Genomic DNA, 24,605 nt, shown 5'->3' on the forward strand with positions numbered 1-24,605 from the left:
ACCACTAAAGCAAGGGGTGGAGAGTCATAGAGAAGTGGATTTATGATAAATGAAAAATACATTGGTTTAATATTTTTAAAAGTATTTCTTTTAAAATGTTATTTCAAACAGTGTGTCTTAAAATAGACTTTTATTCACATATCCATTGATGAATAACCCAAATAAAACAGAGCTTGTGAGACTGGCAATCCTTAACTTTATAGGGTTACACAGCACATAAATTTTCTGAATCAGAGATGCAAAATTATATTCCTTCCTGCTGATCTTAGCTTTACTACTGCCAAAAGAGTAATACCCAAATTCATTCAAGTTTGGCCTTGAAAAATTAAAAGAACATCATTTTTTATGAGCCCTACTTCCACCCACAATTATAATGGTGACTTTCTAGTTTGGGTCAAAACAAGAGGTTTAACCAAAAAACAAGAGGGCACAAATTCTGAAATTCATCCTCTCTAAAATGTATTTCTGCATCAGTTCTTTCAAGTTCACCTACCCCAGAAATGGGTGCTGTTTAAACCAGATTTGCAGACACTTATGACTCCACTGTTTGTTTCAGCCTGACTCACTGCTTCTGGAGAGAGGAATGCAGTAGTTGGAATTGGTCTGCTTCACAGCTGCCGCGTGGATAGAGCCAGGTAACATATGAAAGGGGTTATGCGCCAGTGGACGCTGCAGTCTGGTGAGGCACATAAAGATGTGAGAAGGAGCTCACATGCTTTCATGCCAATTGCTGTCTGCCAAATGCTTTCAGAGAAGAAAGGGGAAGATTTCTTAAAGACCAAGTGTCCATTTTACCTGAAGGTTGAGAATGTACCTGGAATAGAAGGAGAGGTATGTCATTCTTGAAGAATGCTATGTCTGCCTTATCTTATTTAATCCTGAAAGCAACCCCACAACAATCTCATTTTCCAGATGAGAAAACCGAGACCCACAGGAGTTCATAGACTTTCTCAGGACCACGTTGGTGGTAACTGGAGGAGACTGGGAGAGGAAGCTGCATCCGTTTGGTTCTAAATCCCAGGCCTCTTACACTACACCCAAATGAGTGTGAACGTGCATTTGCCTTTTCTCACCTTGACTATGTAGGGATTTTTTTCCTAAGAGGTCAGTTAATGAAGATGGGTCCATAGTTCATGGAGGCCCTGGGGGTGGTTTGCTGACAGAACATGTAGAGACCACATGAATAGGAACTGAATATCCCAGAATCAACTCCTAGAAACCAGCAATTTTGCTGTTAATAACTAAGTGGGAATTCTTAGAGGCTTTTACTCTTTTTCTCTACATTATCATGGCACATCTGACAAATTTTGATATTTTACATGGTACATTATCTATTTTGTTCTCATTACTAACCATCCTTATAGCCTATTATGTCTGGACCATTGCCCGGCACAAACTTGGTTTTTTATATGGCTTGGCAAAGCAGAAATTACGGACATGCCTTAAATGTACTAACAAAGATGATTACTTCCACATTTCAATATTTTCAGTTTCTAATACGTTGTAAATCATGTTTAGAATCCATTAGTTCAGATACAATTGATAAACCATTAATTCATAAATGGTACATTACCTGATTAGAGCAGAGAGGCCATATGCCTTGGGAAGTGAGTGGGATTTGAGTCTTGCCCGTCCATAACTCTTTTGTGGGCTAATTTAGAAATGTAAACTTCAGAGGGTTTTAAAAATGACTTTTCCTCCTCCTCATTTTCCATTTAGTTTTGAAATAATATATTTAGGCAGATAGGTTTTATGTCAGATGATGAGAGCAAGAATAATAGGTAAAGAAAATGAGAAAAGTAGTGTAAGAAAAACACCTCACAGTCAATCCTATCTCACACTAAGGAAAAAGGTTTTATATGGAAGCCACATTATCAGACTTACTTCCACTTCCCCCACTAAGGAAAAAAAAAAGAGAGAGACAAAAATCCAGAAAAAAATTATAAAGCACTCAAATTTTCTTGGCCATTCAGGAAGACTATTTTAGAATAGTTGATTACAACTGTAGCTTGGTAATTTTCCCCTCAGCTGATCACTTTAGCAGACCCTAAAAAGTAGTATGTTTCCCTCTGTAAACTTCCATGTCTGGGATGGCATCTGGAAGAGAAGAACTACACTTGAGCTTTATATTAACCTTACTTTGCAGCTTTTCTGGAAAGTAACTGAGCTTTATTTATACCTGCCTTCAAAAAATAAACACTCCCCAGTGGCAATAAATCAGATGGAATCAATAATTTACATATCTCCAGGTAGTCTGTCAAGAAGTAAAAGAAGGAATGATTGACTGTTTTACAGAGATTACCTTATTTAACATGTATGAGACACCCATACTTTGATTGAATAGTGATTCTGTATTTGTCTTCAATTGCATGTCTGAGGACCAGTGCAGTGTTTCTTTAAAAAAAAGGAAGACAAAAACAAAGGGGGAGGTGATGGAGGGGGAGGAGGAAAGGAAAGAAAAGGAATGGAAAAAAGAAATCTGAAAGAAATAATAGAGTGAAAGGAATTCATTCATGACGAGTCCTTTTCTTGACAGGAAATTTTCCTATCCCTGTGACTTAACTTCTTTGATCTATTCACTATCAACAGCCAGATAAATATTAATAACACAATTTCCCACCCTGTAAGAATATATGTATATAGCCATTGAACTTCTCCATGTTTTTCTTTAAATAATAGATTTTATTAATAAACATGCCTAAATTGAGCTATTTAGAAAGGTTGCTATCGGTGTGTTATGATCAGTGCTGGAAAACTAACTCCTGCTTTGTGGAAAGTATAGATTCCCTGCCCTTCTTCAGCAGACTCACTTTTTACTTTTTTCATTTCCTGTGCTTCATCGGTTTCGCTTTCAAACCTTTAATTAATGTTTCCCCAACCATAAATCAATCCATCTCAACAGAAGGAGATACCACGTCTCTTTTTCTTATTGAAATGCTGTGTGTTTCTGCTGCCATGCCTCCAGGTACAGCTCTTAGGGAGTAATTCTTCATGTTCAGTAATGCTGTAAATTTAATCCCTGATTTACACTATACTGTATGAAGAACTGGGACATCATTTTTGTATCTGGGCATTTTATTTTATTTAAAGATTATTTCCTCTTCACCTACCCTTAATAAAATTTATCACATCAATGGAGAATATACTTAAAAATAATACTAAATTGTTTTTTTCCTGCCTCATTGGTTTTCTTAAAGGGAGACTGCTTCAAGAGTATGTAATAGCTTTAAAAACCAACAGCTGAATTTTCAGGAGCTCTGTTTTCACATCTGTGCTTCCTTCATCCCTACTCCATTGATCGTTACTCTTCCCCAAATCAAACTTCAGCATCTCTTCTTTATGCTGATGATGTGTGGTCAAGTTCTCAGATCCATTTTAGGATGGTGGATCATGAGTTCCCTCTGACTGAATAAAGTCTCTAGAGTCGTAATTGGCCTTGAGCAGAGGTCATTTGAGGTATATTGAAGTATGTCACAAGCAATAATCCATAAGCCAATAAATTCAAAAGAAGGCAGAAACAGAGGGGAAAGGGAACAAAGAAAAACTGGGACAAATAAAGAGCAAATAGCAAGATGGTAGCTGTAAACCCATAGTGAGAGGCATCTGCCCACCCACTTGAATGGTTAGCGTTAAAAGGACAGACCATACCAAGTGCTGGCAAGGATATGGGACAACTAAAACTCTCACACGATGCTATTGGAAGTGTAAAATGACAGAGCCCCTTGGAGAAATTTGACAGTTTATTAAAATGTTAAACATATACTTACCATATGACCCAGCAATTCTACCCTTTGTTATTCACCTAGAAAAATCAAAACATTTCATTTACACAAAAATTTGTACTCAGATGTTTATAGCAGCTTTATTCATGACAGCCACAAACTGGAGATAATCCAAATGATGTCAACTGGTGAATGGATAAACATATGTTGATACATTCATACAACTACGCAGCAAGAAAAAGGAACTAACAACTGATGCACGCACCATCATGGTGAGTCTTGAAAGTATTATGCTAAGTGAAAGAAACCACACTTAAAAACTACACAGTATAGTATTCCATTTATATGAACTTTTTTTAAAAAGGCAAACGTATAGTGAAAGAAAGATCAGTGCTTGCACTGGTTTGGATGAAGGGAGTAGATTGACCATAGAGGTGCATGAAGGAACTTTGGGGAATAATAGAAATATTCCATAGCATGATTGTAATGGCAGTTACCTACGTGTACATTTGTCAAAACTTACTGCAGTAGTCACTTAAACTTTTTGAATTTTTTTGCATGTATATTATACCTCAAAAAAGTTGACACAAAATAGTTGAGTGGATTGTACTGACCAAAGGGGATATGCAAAAGGAGAATCTATTATGAATAAAGAAGGAATAATATTAGGGCGTGGGAGGGAAAGAGAGAAAAAATAAGGTATCAATGAATATATTCAAGACAGTAAAAGGCTTTGCTTTATTGCAATCATGAAATTGAAGTCATACAAGGACACAGTAGGAGTTTAGTCAAGTAGAATTCAGGACTCCCAATAAAGACTAAAACTTAGAATCTATCATTCCTGGTGGGTTATAGATTATGATAATGAGATTAAAATGAGAAGCTATCTGCAAACAATACAAATGGTAATGAAAGGCAGAATTAAATGTGATTTCATCAGTTCCTTTTGAAAAGATTTGGGGAGGAGTTATTGTTTTGTTTTGAAATTTTACATTTTTTTTTATGATTGACATACGAAAAGCTGTAGATATGTATACAACTTGATGAGTTTGGAGATAAGTATACATCCATTAAACCATCACCAAAATCAATGCCATAAATAACATCCATCACTTCCAAGTTTCCTCCTGCTCTATTTATTGATGTGTTTAATTATGATTAAACAACATAACATCTATTCTTATATAACAAATATAACTTAAAAGAAGGGTTTGAGAGGCGTTTGTATAAAAAAACAGAGGTGAGCCCATGAGAGAAAGAATTTGAGTCTCACAAAAAGCCAATCCAGAGAAACTCGTGAGGGCTCTCGTGTTGTTTTGGCACATTGACCTTGTGAAATACTTGTAAATAATGTATCACATTGTTGCCTTTGTGCATTGTTTTCTCTGTTCCACTCAGTGGCATCTTCCTGGAAGAGCCATGGACTGAAGAGCAATCAAAGCTCGCCAGGCCTGGGCCCCAGGTAGGTTTGCCCAGAAGTGGAACGACTCACTGTTTGCTGTGAGTTTGCTCTCCTTTGCCAGTAATGCTGGAGGACTAGTATTGCCTAGAATGGAATACAACAAGGTGTCTTCTTCCTTGGCCACTGGCAGTTTACTGTTTCCAGAGGTTTGATGGGATAATTCACTCATCTTCATAATGTTACACATGACATATTTGTAGGAGAATTTGATTCAATCTGTCCTAATTTCAGGAGCTGCTTAGATTTTCACATTTGAAAGCTGCTCAGTTGTCTTGGTGAATGAGTTATTGGTTTTGTTTGTTTTTTTGTGGACTTGATTTTTTAGAGCAGTTTTAGGTTCACAGCAAAATTGAGAGAAAGCAACAGAGATTTCCCATAGCCCCTGCCCCGCCCCACATACACACAGCCTCCCCTGTTATCAGCATCCCTCACCAGAATGATACATGAGATACAACTGGTGACCTTACACTGACAGATCATGATAACCCAGAGTCCATAGTTTACACTAGGGTTCATTCTTGGTGCTGTATGTTCTATGGATTAGGACAAATTTATAAAGACATGTATCCACCATAATAGTTTCATACAAAGTATTTTCACTGTCCTAAAAATCCACTGTATTCCACATATTCATTCTTCCCTCCCCCTGGTAATCACTGATCTTTTACTATCTCCATAGTTGTGCCTTTTCCAAAATGTCATGTAGTTGGAATCACACAGTATATAGGCTTTTCAAATTGGCTTCTTTCACTTAGTAATATACATTTAAGGTTCCTCCATATCTTTTCATGGTTTGATAGCTCATTTCTTTTTAGCATTGAATAATATTCCACTGTCTGAATGTACCACTGTTTATTTACCTACTGAAGGACATCTTGGTTGCTTCCAAGTTTTGGCAATTGTGAATAAAAGTGCTATAAACATCCATGTGCAGGTTTTTGTGTGGATATAAGTCTTCAACTCCTTTGGATATGTATGTAATACCAAGAGGCGTGGTTCGTGGATCATATGCTATGAGTACGTTTCATTTAGCAAGAAACCACCAAACTGTCTTCCACAGTGTCTGTACCATTGTGTATTCTCACCAACAAAGAATGAGAGTTCCTGTTGCTTCACATTCTTGCCAGAATTTGGTGTTGTCAGTTTTCTGGATCTTCACCATTCTAATAGTAGCAGTATCTCGTTGTTTTAATTTTTATTTCCCTTGATGACACATGATGTTGAGCATCTTATCATGTGCATATTTGCAACCTGTATGTCTTCTTTGGTGAAGTGTCTGTTAAGGTCTTTGCTCCACTTTTTAATCAGGTTGTTTGTTTTGTTGAGTTTTAAGATCTGTTTGTATATTTAAGATAGATTGTTTTTTTGAAAATGTGCATTTCTTTAATCGTTGGCTCTCTGATGTGTAACTATTGCTATATGGCTTGTTAGAAATACTTCAGTGAAAATACAGGTTAGGAATAAATCACTAGATTTTTCTCTGTAGGGGGACTTAAAGGACTTAGGTGAATTTGTAAAAGGTGAAAAGAAAATATTTTAAGACATAAGGTGACATAACTATAAGCAAAATACTGTTTTTGAGACAGATTTTAGGTACTCTTAAACCTAAATCTCCAAGACAATTTGACCTAAATGTTTATATTTTTTTATCTAAAGGAGGTACTCCATATTAATCTTCTTGGCTAGAGAAAACAAGCTCAGGACCACTCAGCCATAGAGTCTCTGTATTTATACTTATATCTACCATGAATGGTACAAATTAGATATTTTGTAAATGTTTTAGAATAAGAGTTTCACCTTATACTGTGGTTCACTTTAGCCAAAACAAAAATTAATTTGGTTAACCAATGATTGTACTGAAAGATAAATTAACTGTATTTAAAAAGAAAAACAAAAAACTTTTTCTAAAGGAAAGCCCAAAGTTTTCTAAAGTAGACACTTCTAATAGGTATTACCTATCTATATTTGAATCATAACTCAGTGACTTTATCTGATCTATATTCAGTTTGCTAAGCAGAGTTGTGACTTCCCTGCAAAACAAGGACATGATGTTTTTATCAGTGTTTGGGAGTGTGTGTTGCTCCATGAACTGTAAGGCAGGGTGACTGCAGCTGCTGCTGAAACACCGACGACTACGAGGTTTGTGATGGTGATCTCACTCCCTACCTCTTCTCTATCCGTAAGACAGCGCAGCATAGGTGTGGTCGCCTCAGGGATGCTAACAGGGATGCTCTCTCCAGAAAGGCTCATCCATTCCCTCCCAGAGCACAGCCTCTTGAGTGTTCAGGGTGGCTGGGAGCAGGGAGCTGTCTACTGCATAGGAGGAAAGTGATGGCTTCTGCTTGACTGTAAGCTGAAGAGTCCAGAGTTCTTTCTTGTTGACCCTCCAGCCTTAGTCTGGGTGGATGAAATATGGAGTTCCTGGATATTGTCTTAGGCCTTCAGAATAAAGGCACCAAATCTTCTCAGTCACCTAACCACTCAGCTTTATAGTCCTATACATAGTAGGTCTGGTCCTTTTATTCTGTTCCCTGAAAAGCTTAACACTAATGGAGTCAAAGGGGATACCTTCCTGCTTTGACATTTTCGACCTACTTCAAGACATCAAGCTCGTGGCAGTCTGATCTACACACTAAAAAGCCACAAAGAGTCTGTCGTTTGAGAGCTTTCTAGGTCCCTCTCAGCTAATCAGTGCCCTGTGTTCTCTCAGGCCAGTTGCTTTTCCTCCCAGATTTAATTTTATAATTGTACCAAATAGATACTATAATTCATTTTCTCTTTTTGCGTGTACTGAGTATCTTCCATGTTCCAGGTTCATAATTGTACACAAGTATCTCTTTCAAGGATCTTATAAAGTAGGGAAGGAAGGCAGAAAATAAGCATCACAGGGTGAAAATTAGTAATATATGAGTGTTGTCAGCATTTCTGTTATCCCTAATGGCTAAAGAATATTCTAGCTTTGATGCTGAATTCTTAGTTTCTTCCTCTGAATACTTCTACCCTTAATATTGCAAGAGTGATATTTTGAGTTTCTGTAATAAAGAGTCAGGAGAACAGAGTGGGAGGTTGGGGATACAGGAATCCCACAGACCAGGGTTGAGCAGGGCATTTGGGGGGAACTGCCAGTAAGAAGGTGAAATAAGAGGACAGGAGAAAAAGTGACATTTAAAATAACAGAATTATGGTAGTAACTGTGGGCCGATTATGGGCATGCCTTCTGTCTTGCCTGAGGCCCCACTGAAAGAGAAGTTAGAAGTAAAAGAAATAGTAAACTCATAGTATAATAAACAGAAATGTAGCGGGGTATACCAGAAACAGAGTTTAACAAACTTCTGGAAGATGGAAAGTAAGTGGAAGATTCCTGTGAACTGATAAAATGGTGGTAGGTAGAATCACAGTCCACAGTACAGCTATGAGGAGTTGGAGAAAATTGTAGATCAACATGAGTCAATGTACAAGGTAGAACATTGGAGAGATTCTGGGGCCAGAAACAGTAGGAGTGAAAGAGGCAAAGGTGAGATGCGGGGCTAATTCAATGTGTGTGTTGGAGGTAAATTTGAATGTCTGGAGGCAAACAGCTTTGTCTGCCACTCCCCCCGAGTCTCCATATTCAGAGTGACTGAAACATGTGTTTGCCCTCAAGCAAAAAAAGAAAGAATTCTGTTCTAAAGAAATGGAATGAACTCCCTGCAGAGAGCTTAGGGTTCTGGAGCTTAGTATAGATGCTCCAGGATAAAGCCCTGTTCCTTCAGACTGTTGAGGGGCCTGTCCTCTGACAGCAGAAACTCTAAATTCAGCCTGCTGGTAGACACTGACAGGCTTTGAGATTGTAAAAATTCTCCTCTTTGGGAAAGAGTGAGGAAGAGTTAAAAAAAAAAAAAAAAAAAAAAAAAAGACCTTACTAAGCAGCAGAAGAAACCCATACTCACAATTCTCAGACTTGCAGTTGCTCTTTCTAAAATACTGGGGGTGCCAAAAAAATGTATACACGTGACTTGTATTCATCTTTTGTTATCGGTATATATTGAGTATTTCAATTTTAATATAGTGTTTTCGTATCTTAAAATGTGTATACATTTTTTGGCACCCTTTGTATAACTATATACCCAAAGTCATTAGCAAATAATGAGAAGGAACACCAACTCTGAGTTTAAAAACTAACCACAGGGAAACAAGAATGCTTTAGGGAACAGACAGAACATAACTTTTTTAAACACTCTCTAAAAGAGATCTGGGAAGAACCAAGGGGAAAAAGAAAGAAAAAAAGGAAGAGAATAAACAAAGAGGGGAAAAAAGGAGATCTTAGGAATTAAAATAAAATTGCTGAAATAAAACATAGAAAGAGCTTAAAAACAAATTAAGACAATTTCTAAGACTAAGAATAAAATGAACCAAACCTATACAGTGATGTGTAAGTTTACCATGTTGAGAAATTTTAAAATCCTCATTGGGAACTGACAAAAATAGAAACTAGTTTTTACCTAATTCTTTAATAAATATCCACATTCTTTTCAAATGGAACGATTTTGGGGTTTTTTGCTTATGGTTAACCATAATTTTAATTAACTTTTGCTTTTTTACTACAGTTGACATTCAATTTTATATTAGTTTCAAGAGTACAGCATAGTGATTAGACATTTATATAATTTATACCATGATCTCCTTGGTTAGTCTAGTATTCAACTGGCACTATACATAGTTATTACATATTATTGACTGTATTCCCTATGCTGTACTTTGCATTTCTGTGACTGTTTTGTAACTACCCATTTGTACTTCTTAATCCCTTCACCTCTTTCACACAATCTTCCCTCCCATACAGTTTGATCTCTGTATCTATGAATCTCTTTCTATTTTGTTTGTTCATTCATTCTGTTCTTTAGATTCCATGTATAAGTGAGATTATGTGGCATTTGTCTTTCTCTATCTGACTCATTTCAATTGGTATAATACTCTTTAAGTCCAATCCATGTTGTCACAGATGGTAAGATTTCATTCTTTTTACGGCCAAGTAATATTCCATTGTATATATGTACCACCTATTCTTTATCCATTCATCTATTGATGGCACTTAGGTTGCTTCCACATCTTGGCTAGTATAAATAACTGCAATGAAAATAGTGGTGTGTATATCTATTTGAATTAGTGTTTTGGATTTCTTTGTATAAATACCCAGAAGTAGAATTGCTGGGTCATAAGGTACTTCCATTTTTAATTTTTTAAAGAACCTCCATACTTTTTTCCATAGTGGCTGAACCAATTTGCAATCCCACCAACACAATGCATGACGGTTCCCTTTTCTCCACATCCTCGCCAACACTTGTTTGTTGATTTATTGATGATAGTCATTCTGACAGGAGTGAGGTGGTATCTCATTGTGATTTTATTTGCATTTCTCTGATGAGCAATGATGTTGAGCATCTTTTCATATGTCTGTTGACCATGTGTATGTCCTCTTTGGAGAAATGTCCAGTCAGGTCCTCTGCCCATTTTTTAATTGGATTGTTTGGGGTTTTTTGGTGTTGAGTTGTGTAAGTTCTTTATAAAGTTTGGATGTTAACCCCTTATTGGATGTATCATTGGCAAATATCTTCTCCCATTCAGTAGGTTGTCTTTTCATTTTGTTGATGGTTTTCCTTTCTATGCAAAAACTCTTTAGTTTGATGTGGTCCTATTTGTTTATTTTTTCACTTGTTTCCCTTGCCCAAAGAGATGTATCAGAAAAAATATCACTAACAGTAATCTCAGAGAGGTTACTGCCTATGTTTTGTCTTGGAGTTTTATGGTTTGGCATCTTAAGTCTTTAATTCATTTTGAGTTTATTCTTGTATGTGGTGTAAAAAAGTGGTCTAGTTTCATTTTTTTGCATGTATTTGTCCACTTTTCCCTACAAAAATGAAACTATTTTTGATGCCCAGATAAGGCTTGCAGTGCACTTTCTCTGGTTAGTGGAAAGACATTTCCCACAAGGCATATCCCCTGGGAACGTGGCTATTGCTTTTAGACTTTAAATGAAGTCAGCTTTGAAATATTTCTGAACTATATACTTCATGCTGCCGGAAACATGTTAGGCTCCATATAACTGGAAACCTAACCAATGAAGTCTTCAATAAATAAGGCTTTGTTTTGTCCCCAAGCAAGAAGTCAGATGTGGGTTTTGAAAGTATTGATTCCACTACTAAATGATACTACCAAGACCCCCAGCCTGTGGATGTCCTTTCATTCTTGCATCTTTAGCTGTTGCCTTTAGTTCTTGCCCTTGTCCTCTCGTGGAGATAGTCTCACACCAGTATCCTAACAAAGAAGACAGCTAATGCTTCTGGACCAGAGTCCATAGTTCGGGAAGCACTATCTTCAATAAAGAGTGACATGACTGCATGACAGCAAGGCAAAATGCGGCCCAGACCTTCAGTTTGCTCTTTCCCTGCTCATTCTTATGTCAGTTTACCCTGAGCTTCTTGAGGCCAGAACCAGTGTATTACTCTGTTTTTCACCAGTGCCTGACACACAATAGATAGTACATATTTATTGGATAGCCTACCTTCCACTGGCACCCTCTTTTGGCTCCATTGATGCCTGGTTAGAATTCTCTAAATGTTTCTATTTAAGGTAATTACACCAACACAAAATTCTCCAAGTTCCAGTTCAAAAGATTGTCTCAAAGAAATCATGTCTTTGGTTCCATGGGTCACTTTATGCTTTCTCCAATTTGGGAACAAATAATCATTGTTGTGATTCAACAAAAACAAAATACAACTATTAAGAAATTGCTTGAGGGTAGATAAAAATTATCTAAGCTCCAAAAAGTAATGGCACTTGAATATCCAGACTATTTTATAAGGGATGATGAAAAGTAATAATTTAAGCTCCTTACATTTCAAGCAACTTCACTTGAACATTTTTTATTGATTTATTCAACTAGCATTTATTAAGCCCTTTCCAGATGAGTTATTCCTCCCTTTATCCTTCTATAGTACCTGAGAACACCTCTATTATAGCACTTACCACACATTACTGAAAAAAATTTTCATGTCTATTTTTCACAGTAGCCATGTAGGCTCCTTAGGCATATATCCCCAAGGAATATCTGTCTGCATGAGGCCTGGCATTGGAAATATAAAAAATGAGCATCACAGAGTCATTGACTTAAAATGCTTTCCAGTGGAGAGGATGAAACGAGAATGTACATTAATGTATTCATTTAGAACCACAACACTTGTAAAATTCTATATATTATTACTTCACTAGAAATCTCAAAGTATTTGGAACAAAAGATCCTAATCACCTTGAGAACAAGGGCAGAGTATCTCATGCAGTTTTGTAAGATATCCTATTCATAGTAAATGCTCACTGAGTCATTGTTGAATTTAATTGTATAATTTGATAAGCATACAGAAGGCTTATGAGGGCAGAGACTGCATCATACATAACATCTTCCGTCTCTCAAACAATGCCTTGTGTATAGTCAGGCAGCTGGTATACCTGGAAGTTCTCAAAAGCATTAATTTATTCAACTCCAAATGTTTCAGATGACTTATTAACATAAGAAAAAGAAACTCCTGGCTAATAATCTTAAAATCAGAAGCCTTGCACTGAGGTCCAGAAAGTGTGCAGTGCTGCCTTTCAAACAGCAGCAAGTAAATGAAATAGGGAGATTATAGTGTAAGCTGTTATTAAAATAGGATGTGTTAAATTAAAATTATAGCTGGGTAAGGGCGCCGAGAATTTTATCAGGTCAATTATGGTTTCCATGAATTATAGATGCTTTTGCTGGGTAAAATGATCCCACGAGTCCACTGAGCCACCGTGCTAGATCTGGTTCGTCACTGAAAAAATTGGCCTCATTGTGCAGGCAAGGAACAGAATGATTAAGAGGAAATAAGAGCAGACAGGGACGTATTTCTACCACCACCACCACACACACACACACACACACACACACACACACAAACAGAGAACTTGTGGGTACTTAACATAAACTACTGAAATATTCATTGGCTAGTGTCTCTTTCAAAATTATTCTCTGTAGTCATGGTTCATTAGCTTTGGCAGCATTCTTTTTTCTGGTTAAGTTCAGGACAGGCTGACATGCAAGGAATGATGATATTGAGAAATGTTTTTAAAAATTCGCCCTCAAATTGCCACCTAACAGGGGAAAAGGGTATTTCATAGATATATCAAAGTAACTGAAAATGTGCTGACATGCTAACACAAAAACTCCTAAAATATATGAAGTGTGTTGTATTCTTCATCTTACCACCCAGAGCCAAGATCCTATACATTTTGATATTTATAAATCATAGCACTGATAAAAGGATCAACTGTCCATATTGACTGATTTGCTTTATTTTCTGGAACTTGCAAGTGGAGATGCAGGTGAGCTTGGTAACACAGCATGATGCCAGAGATTGGCATTTGGGACCTCTTTTGGTCTGTGCCACTGATTCTGTGTGATTTTATACAGTGTGTCTCATCATCTTCCTGGAAGTCTGGTCTTGGCAGTAGCAATGCTTTCAGGCTGGGAATACCCCCAACTAAACACTGACAAAACAGGAAAGAGCCATTTATGTGTTTGGTGAAAGGAGAAAAATAGGAATTTTAGCTACTTAGACTTTGTAATCAGTTATACACTCCTAGTGATATCCATTGTGTCCATTTTCTATCACATGAGATCAACTCCTTTATCATGAAGCTGACCTGAATCATAGTATTGTTTAATGATAAAATTGTATGTATGTATCCTATATAGTAATCATTATGTATAATAGTTTGGGGACCTCTTCATAACCTCCTCACTTTATTTTTTATCCTTTAAAAAATCCAGAGTTTCTTAATTTTGAAAAATATTGCATAGACAACCTTTTACAACATACGAGTTCTGACGATTAGTTTCGCGAACTTTCCACCGTGCACTTACGTTGGCAGCAATGTACAAACAGCTCAGTAAGGTTTCATAACCTTGGTGCATCAATGTCTCACAGCTGTGTTCGTGTCTACATGTGGCAGTGTCTTGCTGAGTGGCGTTCATTATTGTTGTTGCATGTTTTTGTGTGCCATCACGAGAATGTTTGAGCTTGAATTAGAGCAATGAACAAACATTAAATTTCTTGTTAAACTTGGCAAGAGTGGAAGTGAAATCAGGGACATGTTAGTCCAAGTTTATGGGAATAATGCCATGAAGAAAATGGCAGTATACAAATGGATTAAACATTTTTCTGAGGGGAGAGAAGGTGTCACTGATGAAGAGAGGTCAGGGTGACTAGTAACGAGCAGAACTGACAAAAATATAGCAAAAATTCATCGAATTATGAGTATAAAACATTGGCTGACTGTGAGAAGCATATCCAACCAAGTAAACATCAATAGAGAAACAGGAAAATCTTAACTGAAAATCTTGGCATGAGAAAGGTTCTGTGCAAAAATGGTCCGGAAGGAGCTCACTGATGAACAAAAGCAAAGGGAGTTTTCAGCCAGTAAACAAATAACTATTGGAACACCCTCCCTACTCTCCTGATCTTGCCCCCAGTGACTTCTTTCATTACCCAAAGATAAAGGACATATTGAAAGGAAGACATTTTGATGACATTCAGGACATCAAGGGTAACAAGATGACAGTTCTGATGGCCCTTCCAGAAAAAGAGTTCCAAAATTGTTTTGAAGGGTAGATAAGGCACTGGCATCGGTGCACAGCTTCCCAAGGGGAGTACTTCGAAGGTGACTGTAGTGATATTCAGCAATGAGGTGTGTAGCACTTTTTCTAGGATGAGTTCGCAAACTTAATTGTCAAATCTCGTATAAATTATAGAAACCCAAATTTCTAGTCATCCTATAGTTTGCTTTTTAATGACTATTCAAAATACAACCTATCTGTCATGTGGAAGCTTGAAAACATTTTTAGCTAGGAGGATTTCTCCCTCAGAAATGCTGTGTACCATGGAGAAGGGTACATTGGAGAAATATGGCATGTGTGCAGCCATTGCCACCTCCCACACCCAGAGCAGATGTTGCTTCTTTTTTTGGTGAATTCAGACAGTCTCAGAATTCTTTTCTGCTTATAGTCCTGGCATCCACCAGCAATTTATTGGCAGTAGCATTTAAATCACAGCGTTTTGTACATTTGTTCAAGGTTTCATTGCTTCCCAAGGATCAAACTCAGCATTTGAGGTGCAAGGATACACCTACAAACTCAGAACACCCCCACCCCACAAGCAAAACTGGTAAAATCTTAAAGCTCACAGATTTCCCTTTCCCTAAAAATTCAAAAGCTGCTTGCCAGAATTTGCAATGAAAGGAAACTAATTTGGGATATTATTACATTTTTCCATCGAACTTGGAATTATGAGTTTAATGGCCCCTCAACCTGGATAACAAATTTATATTCAGTTAATAATTTTCAACAACTACAAGGTCAGCATGTTTATCTGAAGTGGGAAGAAAGGAAAGTAACATTAAATATCTTCTATTTGTCCGGAAACTATATATTTAAAAATCTTATCTTTGTTCCTCACAGCAGCTCTCCTAGGAAAGAATAATAAATCTCATGTTTACTGTTGAGGAAATTAAATTACCTGCTCAAGTCATGCAGCCCTGAAGTGGCGGGGCCAAAATCCAAACAAATTTACAACTGTCTACAAGGACCAGGATTGTTTTATGAAACCCTAAAGATCTTGTTTGGCCATTTATTTATACTCTGTATGTTTCCTAAATTGAGTTAGCAGATTCTGAGTAAGTAGACCGGTAGATTTGGCTTTTTGGATTGGTCCCACCAGTTCCTTGAGATCTTAGTTATGCCTTTGTTCCTGTGTTGGAGTCAGATGGCAAGGAATTAAACCCTCCATTGTTGTAAAAATAAAAATAATGTCATGTAAACATACTACCTTGTAAGATAAAACTAATATTCAACATAGAGCATTTTCTTTTTAAATATTGGCTATTTTTGGTTTTATGCATTTCTACTTAAATCTTAGAATTATATAAATTTATCTTGTGAGAATGAGATTGCATTTAATCTATAGCTCAGTTTATGGAGAATTGACGTATTTATAATATTAAGGTTTCTGATACATGGCCATACATAGTGTTCTATTTATTTCCGTTTTCATTGATTTCTCTCAGTAATATTTTATAGTTTTCTGTGCAGAAGTTTTGACCATTTTTTGTTTAATTCATATTTCGGGATTTTGATGTCATTATAAATAGTATATCTTTTAAAGTTTTATTTTCTATTTTTTTCTAATTGTTAAAAAGTGTAATCTTTTATATTAGTCTTGTATCCACCATACTTGCTGGGTTCACCTATTAATTCCAGATGGTAAATCTTCTGAATTTTCTACACAAGAAAATGTAATATGTGAATTATGACAAGCTTACTCCTTCTAATTTTCACTTTTTCTTTTACTTTTTCTCTCAAACCCTTATAATTTTTATTTTTTTCTAGCTCATTATTTTTTAGGACCTCCAGTGCAATTTTTAATAGAAGTGGTGATACCAAGCATCTTGATTTCATTTCCAGTTTCAGAGAAAAAACTTTAATATTTTACCATTGTTGTTCCCTATAGGTTTTATGTTGGTACTCTTTATGAATTTAAGAGAAATTCCCATTTTACTCCTAGTTTGCTAAGAGGTTGTTTAAATTCTTTTACTCATAAATAGGTGTTAAATTTTATAAATGCTTTTTTCTGTGTATGTTGAATTGATTATATGATTTTTCTTTATTCTCTTAACGTGATAAATTGCATTCACTAATTTTTTTTTTTATGTTAAGCTAACTTTGTGTTTCTAGAATAAACCCTGCTTGGTTGTGCTATACTATTTTTTAAAATTTGTTGCTGGGTTTGACATCTTTTTTTTTTTTTTAATGTTTACATTTATATTCTCAAGACAGATGACTGTTAGTTTTCTTATAATGTTCTTGACAAGTTTTTGTAACAAAATCATCCTCTCTTAATAGTTCTTCTTTCTTTTCTATTCCATGAAGAGTTTCTTTCAAATTAGGGCTATTATGTTTCTAAATACTTGGAAAATTTTACCAGTGAAACCATTAACCAACAGTAGAGGTGTCGTTGTGGGAAGGTTATTTTTCACTGCAGATTCAACTTTTAAAGTAAATATAGGACAATTTAGATTTTCTATATCTTCTTATGTAGGATTTGGTAAGTTATGCTTTTAAGCAATACACATGAAAGTGAATTTTTAAATTTAGTGGATAAAGTTAAAGATAAGTACCTTCTTATGATTTTTTTAATGTTTGCAGGATCTGTAATGGTGCCTTCTTTTTTTTCATTCCTGATTTTGATAATAATGTGTATTCTCTCACTCTCTTTCAAGTGTCTTACTAGTAACATCAATTTTATTAGTCTTTTCAAAAAAAAAAAAAAAACTTGTGGCTTTGTGGTTTTTTTTCTGTTGTATTTTTTTCTGTTTTATTCATTTCTGCTCTTATTATTTCCTTTTAATTTCTTTGAGTAAAATTTCATTTCCTTTCAAACGTTTTTGTTTTCTTTTTTCCTTTCAAACTTCTTCACATTGGATACTAAAATTGTTGATTTTCAGGTTTTTTCTCCTCACATATTTGGTGCTATGATTTTTTGTGTAAGCCTAGTATTAGCTACATTCCACAAAAAGTGATATGACATATTTTCACCATTATTCACTTTAAAATATTTTCTAATTTTCATTATGATTTCCCCTTGGACTTAATAATAATTTAAAAGTGTGGTTTAGAAAAATTTTGAATTATGTTTGTAGAAATGTTTAGAAGATTTTTAGAGTTTTTTTGTTATCAATTTAGTTTAATTTCAAAGGTCAGAAAACATACTCTGAATTATTTCAACTATTTAAAATCCTTGTGACTATTTTCCTATGGCCCAACATATTGTCAATATTGGAAACTTTTCCAATACACTTGAAAAGAATGTGCATTTTGTCATTGTCAAGTGTAATGTTTCGTGTATGTCAAATCGGTCAAGTTTTTTAATCCTGTTATTCAGACTGATTTTATCTTTACTGATATTTATCTTGTTCTATCACTTTGTGAGAGAGGTGTGTTAAAATTTCCTATTAAGTTTGTGTATTTGTCTATTTCTGCTTTTAGTTCTATCAAGGTTTACTACGGTGTAATTACCTTATGTTTTTTGAAATTTAGAATTATTACATTTTCCTGATGGTTTGACCATTTTATTGTTATAAAATGACTTTTTATTTCTAGAAGTGCCTTTTGCTTTCTTATTTTTACAGATGGTAAAATAGTTTGTTTTTAGCTTTTAAGTTAGTATTTGTGTTGTATATATTTCCCCTTTTGCCTTTAGATTTTTATGTTGTTGCTCATCTTATTAACAGACACACAGTTGTTTTTAATCTAGTCTGAAGAATCTTTGTCTTTTAATCAGAGAGCATTTAGACCATTTACAGTTAATGTAATTAGTAGTATATTTGGGTATACGTTTACTGCCTAATAATTTGATTCCTGTTGTTCAACTTTACATGTTGCTTTTTTGACTCCTTTCTGACCTTGCTTTTATTACATATTACTTTTTAATTATTTTAGTTTCTGACTCTTGTTATACATATTTTTACTATTCTTTTCTTAACATTTATTCTTTTTATTTCTTTCTTTTTACACTAGTGGTTACAACATGAATCCTAAACTTTACTTAAAATCCAATATAAATCAATACTTTTACCACTTCCTAGATAATACTAGAACTTCAGATCCTTCTGTCACTTACCATTTACTGTACTGCATTTTAAAAGTTTATTGTCTTGAATTTTAGTTCTGTATCTATTTTAAATCCCACCAAATATTATTATTAATATATTATGTGATCAATCTTCATTTAGATTTATGCATATTGTTGCCCATTCTTTTGGTCTTCATTCCTTCCTACAATTTTGTATTTCCATCTTGGATCAAGACCAGTTTTCTTGTCCCTGAAGAACTCTCTTTAATATTTCTTTTAGTGCATTTCTGCTCCTGACAAATTCTCTCTCTTTTTTTTCTATCTGGAAATGTCTTCATTTCACCTTCACTTTGAAAAATGTTTTTGCTTTCAATAGAAATCTAGATTGGCAGTGTATTCTCTTCCAGCACTTTAGAGAAATCATGCCACATCCTGTGGCTTCCATCATTTCTATTGAAGGAAATATCTCTTTTATTGTGTGACTGGTTTTAAGATTGACTTTTTATTTTTGGTGTTCAGCAGTTTTATTATGATGTGCCTAGGTGGGTTACTTTTGTTGTTATATAACCTACTGCACGAGGATACTGTTTCTTAAATCTGTAACTCGATGTCTTTTAACAATTTTGGAAAAATCTCAGCCAAAGTCTCTTCATATATTGCATTTTCTCCATTCTCTTTCTCCTTCCCATCTGAACTCCAATTACATGGTATTAAAAGTTTGTATTATAGTTTATATGTGTTTTATGTTCTATTTTTTTTATCTTGTGCTTGAGGGTTTTTAAAATTTTTATTAGTTTTACGTGTAGAAAGCAACATAATAGTTAGACATTTACATCCCTCACAAAGTGATAACCCCACTCCCCCAAGCTACTACCCCTCTGACATCTTATATAACTGTTACAATACCATTAACTTATGCTATACTCCATCTCCAGTGACTATATATATCTATGTCTGTATATATATATATATATATATATATATATATATATATATATATATACATATTTTTTAATTATAGTTGACATAGAATATTATTCTACTTCAGCTTCAGGTGTAGAGTGCATTGGCCATGCATCTACACAGTCTATGAAGTGATCCCCATTATAAGTCTAGAGAAAGACAAATACCATGTGATCTCACTTACATGCATATGTGGAACCTAAAGAACAGAATAAATGAGCAAACAAAACAGAAATAGACTCAGATATATAGGAGAAAAAACTGTTGATTGCTAGGTGGAAAGGGGGAGGGAATGGGGCGACAGTGAAGAGATTAGAAAGTGCAAATTAGCAGACACAATATAGTCATGGGGATGTGAAATACAGTATGGGGAATATAATCAACAATGTTGTAAAGATTATGTAACGTGCCAGAGATGGTCACTGGACTTATCAGGGAAATCACGTCATAGATTGTGCTTGAGTTCTGATACTGACCTGTGTGACCTATCTCCCAGATCACAAAATCTCTTGAGTTCTGTCTGCCGTTAAGCCTGCTAAATTGAGTTTTAAATTTTAGTCATTGTGTTTTTCTATTCTGTAGTTTGTATTTCAAACCCTTTATCTTGTCATTTATCTTCTTGAAGACATTAATAATCACAATGATCTTAAAGTCAATGACAGATAACTCCAATATTTGAGTCAACTGTGTATCTGTTTCTAGTATAATCTGTCATTGTTCTTGGTCCTGCTTCTTGCTGAACTTGATAAGTTTGAATAAATGTGGGCTTTACATAGGAGAATTTTGAAGTTCTGGATAATCTTTTCTTCCTTCTGAAAGGATTCTCCCATCCTCTTGCTGGTAGCAGAAGGGCAGGTTATCTCACCCCAGTGAGAACCTTTTGCAATCTTTGTACAGGTCTTCCCATTTCTCCCAACTCCCAGGGTGAAGCCCTTCAAGGTTCCAACTAGTAAGAGCCTATAGTGTTTCCCAGTGACTTTCTCTTCCTAAACCAGTTTTTATGTCTCCCAAAACCTTGAGATTGTCAAAACCTTCTCTGTGTTTTCTAACTGCTTTTGGTTCTCATAAGCCTTTTGCCCTAAATAGCTTGAGAAGAAAATGCTGTGAGAGAATAAACATATTCAATACTGGCAACACTCTTCTGTCCCTCACACCCAGGAACATTGGCTGCCTCACATCCTGGCTCACGTCCTGGCTGCCTTTGCAGCCTCAGACATCAAGTTCTATCCCTGTCCCCGAGTTTACTTCAAACTCTAATGACTTCTCTGTGACCTTTTGCTTGTAAGCCTGATGCATAAGAATTGACAAATCCCCCAGAAGAAATGTGACAAAGTAATTGTGCTTATATTAACTTGCTTCTCATCTTCCTGCAATCTAGACCCTCATGTCCTGGCTGATTCATTATCTCCTCAATTCTTTCAAATAGTTTTTTGTTTTTTGTGTGTGTGTTTTTTATATTTTGTCCAGTTTTTCTAATTGTTCTCCATGGGAGCCTTGGTCTTCTGCAAGTCACTCTATCAAGCCAAAAGCAGATGTCTGTGTAGTTACATTGTCTTTTTTCTATACATGCCTCAGTTAAGCATTGAGTTTTGAAACTCAATTAACCATTGAGTTTCAATGTTGCTTAAACACTCTGGACCTCAAGACTCCTAAATGTTCTTCCAGGAGTAAGAGACAATGATTCTCTATGGAACTAAGCCCATAATTGCAGATACTGCTCCAGGGTGCCCTTATGGGCTTGTGAAGGGGCAGAAGGGAGTCCAATGTTGCCATATGACATAGGCAAACAGGGGAGGTTTGCCTTTGAAACCTCCTATATTTGCTATCTGTGTTTCCCTTTATCAAACCAATTAGCCCAGTGCCATCCTTTCCAAATTTTCCTTTCAGGGCATGGCCTCAGTGTTGTGTCTCAGGAGACATGTTCACATTTTGATTTATATAGACTGTTTTCCAACAGATACCACTTCCGTAGTCTACAATATGCCTGGGGACTCCTGCAGTCATGCAGCGTGGTCCTATTCCAGGGCCTCCCTCAAAGTGCCTTGCTTAGGTCATGTTAGCACAGCATTCCACGCTCCAGACCATGGCTGTTTATGTCAGCTCTTCCCGTCTCCTCCCGCTGCTCCTGTCGGTCCTCTGCCTCTTGTTTGCCAGTGACTAGAATGTGAAATTCTATAGATAATATATAATGTAATCTTAATAGGTTAATGTGTTATTCTTCTTAATTTAGTTCTCATTTTTAAAAAGTTCCACTGATTATTGTCTGATTTTTTTTTCCTGCAGACTGATGGGGAAAATAGAAGCTTTAGGTTGAATTTAAATGGTGAACTCTTAATCATATTGACAGTTGTTCACCTCACATATGTCTAAGAACTAACAAGAAGATGGGTAATTATGTGTTTCATAGTTTACCATATTTTATTTATTGCTCTTCAGCTCCCATATGGTCCAAGCCCTGTATTCAGTTTGATTTAACAGAATTTAAACTTCAGAATTTTTTGAGTGTGTATGGTAATATTTGGATTAAGTCACATTTTATTATGCTGGCTATAATAAAAATGTCTTTATTTTTTAATATTTTGCAACACATTTTTCAATATTTGTTATATTTTAAATCATTCCAGTCAGTACTTAATTATCCAGTGTCAGAAATTCAATTTAATTACCATACAAGGTAAAATTGAATTACATGCCTCATGAGGAGCATTTTATGAATGTCTTAGTACATTGACAAAAATGAATAACCTTGTAATAAATTTTGATGGCTTCCATAAAGAACTCTTTACAACAATTAAAAAAACAAAACAGTTACATGCCATAGGAATTCTTTATCTAGTTCTTTATGTGAAGAACAAAGGAAAGAAAGCAGTGTCATCAGAAGGGTATGTGTGCATGTCTTTTGGTGTATCTAGAAATGTTACGTGCCTTAATGTGGTAACATGGGAAGGTATTGACTATCAGGCGAAAGGATGCTGAGATCTACCCCACTTTTCTGAAGGTCAGTTATTGCCAAAATAGAATAGAGATATTCACCCTTTGAAGCTAATTTTTTATAAAAAATATATTTTAATTGTAAAATAAAAAACAGATTAAGAAAACTATTTACAATTTAATGACTGTAATACATGGATGATTATATATAGCATAATGAATTATTAAACAGTGAAGCATCACAAACGTCAAGAAATGAAGCTCTCCACATTCGCTATTTCAGTCACAGCACCTTCTTTCCTTTATAAAGGTAACCACTTTTCTGGTTTTCATGGTAATGATTTCCTTGCATTTTTTCAAACATTTTCACCCAAGTTGTATCACAAATACCTCTAAACACTATAATTATTTTTGCCCATTAAAAAACAAAAAGTATTTTTAAACTCTTTCATAAGCTGTTCCCTCACATCTCTTTTTATGTCCTTTTTCTTTATTCATTGAATAACCTAGTTTGTTGGACCTGCAGAGATCCTACACTCTAGATTTTTCTGATTACATTGATATATACTTGTTTTGGTATATTAATTACTTCCTTGGGAGCTGTTAGGCAATTTGGAAGTGCTGTGAACCTTGAGCTAATAAGAGAAACCATTCATCATTCACTAGTATCTGTACATGTGATTTCCAAGCTGACAAAAGCCTTTTTGCACCGTCACTCAAAAGGAGTATGTGTGTGTTTCAGATGGATAGTTTGTGTGAAGCTTTTCAGTAATCCTGCTGAAAAGTAATCATAAATGAATACACTCAATAAAGTTTTTTATTTAATGAAAGGGTAAGATATGTGTGCTTATGCACATGGACTTGATTTTATGATTTCCTCTCTTTTTGATCAATTATTTCACTGTGTTAGCTAAGGGACATAAGAGGAGATAGATCAACAGAGTGAATTAATATCCCTTAGGACAACGTTTTCAAAATGTGTATTAGACAACACTAATAGCCCTGATATTTTAATACATGATCCAGAAAAAAGAAAGCATCTGTAGTTAAATAAGTTAGGAAAATGCTGAGTCACAAAGTTCATGAGCATGTTAAAGTTGCTAAAAAGTCCTTCATTAAATAAAATTGTTTAATTTTGGTTTGCTTATTTTTCAAAACCTGTTTGACCAGAGAAAATTTTGTTATTTGTTTCCACTGAATATCTAACAATATCTTGTGATACACATGTTTACCATGGATACAACTGGAAAAATCTGATCAGGATTACATTGAATATGTAGATCAAGTTGGAGAGCATAACCATCTTGACAATATTAAGTCTTCTGATCCATGAATACGGGATGCTTTTCCATTTATTTAGATCTTTAATTTCTTTCAACAAAGTTGTAGTTTTCAGAGTTTAAGTTCTGTACTTCTTTTGTTAAATTAATACCTACGTATTTTATTCTTTTTGACACTATTGTAAATGGAATTATTTCTTAAGGTTTTTTTTAATGGTAAGTTGTAAGTATAGAGGATTACAATAGTTTTTTTGTATGTTGAGATTCTGTTCTATAACCTTGTTGAACTTGTTTATTAGTTGCAATAATTCTTAGAGGATTCCTTAGGGTTTTCTATACAAAAGATCATTTCACCTGCTAACAGCATTTTGCTTCTTCTTTTCCAATCTGGATGCCATTCATTTCATTTTCTTGACAAATTGACCTCACCAGAACCTTCAGTACGATATTGAATAGAAGTGGTGAAAGTGGACATCCTTGTATTGTTCCTGATCTGAGAGAGAAAGCACTTAGTCTTACCAATAAGTATGATACTGTTTTTCCCCGAAAATAAGACGTAACTGGACAA

General features: G+C 35.2%; 1 pseudogene; it reads left to right on the top strand.

The window, feature by feature from the left end:
* Positions 1–654: 654 nt before the first annotated feature.
* The window catches only part of LOC109460534 (large ribosomal subunit protein mL45-like), a 42,397-nt pseudogene continuing 18,446 nt past the window's right edge, over positions 655–24,605 (top strand).

The sequence above is a fragment of the Rhinolophus sinicus genome, chromosome 5 (assembly GCF_057876585.1).
Source record: "Rhinolophus sinicus isolate RSI-liver-muscle chromosome 5, RSI-T2T, whole genome shotgun sequence".
NCBI classification, from domain to species: domain Eukaryota; kingdom Metazoa; phylum Chordata; class Mammalia; order Chiroptera; family Rhinolophidae; genus Rhinolophus; species Rhinolophus sinicus.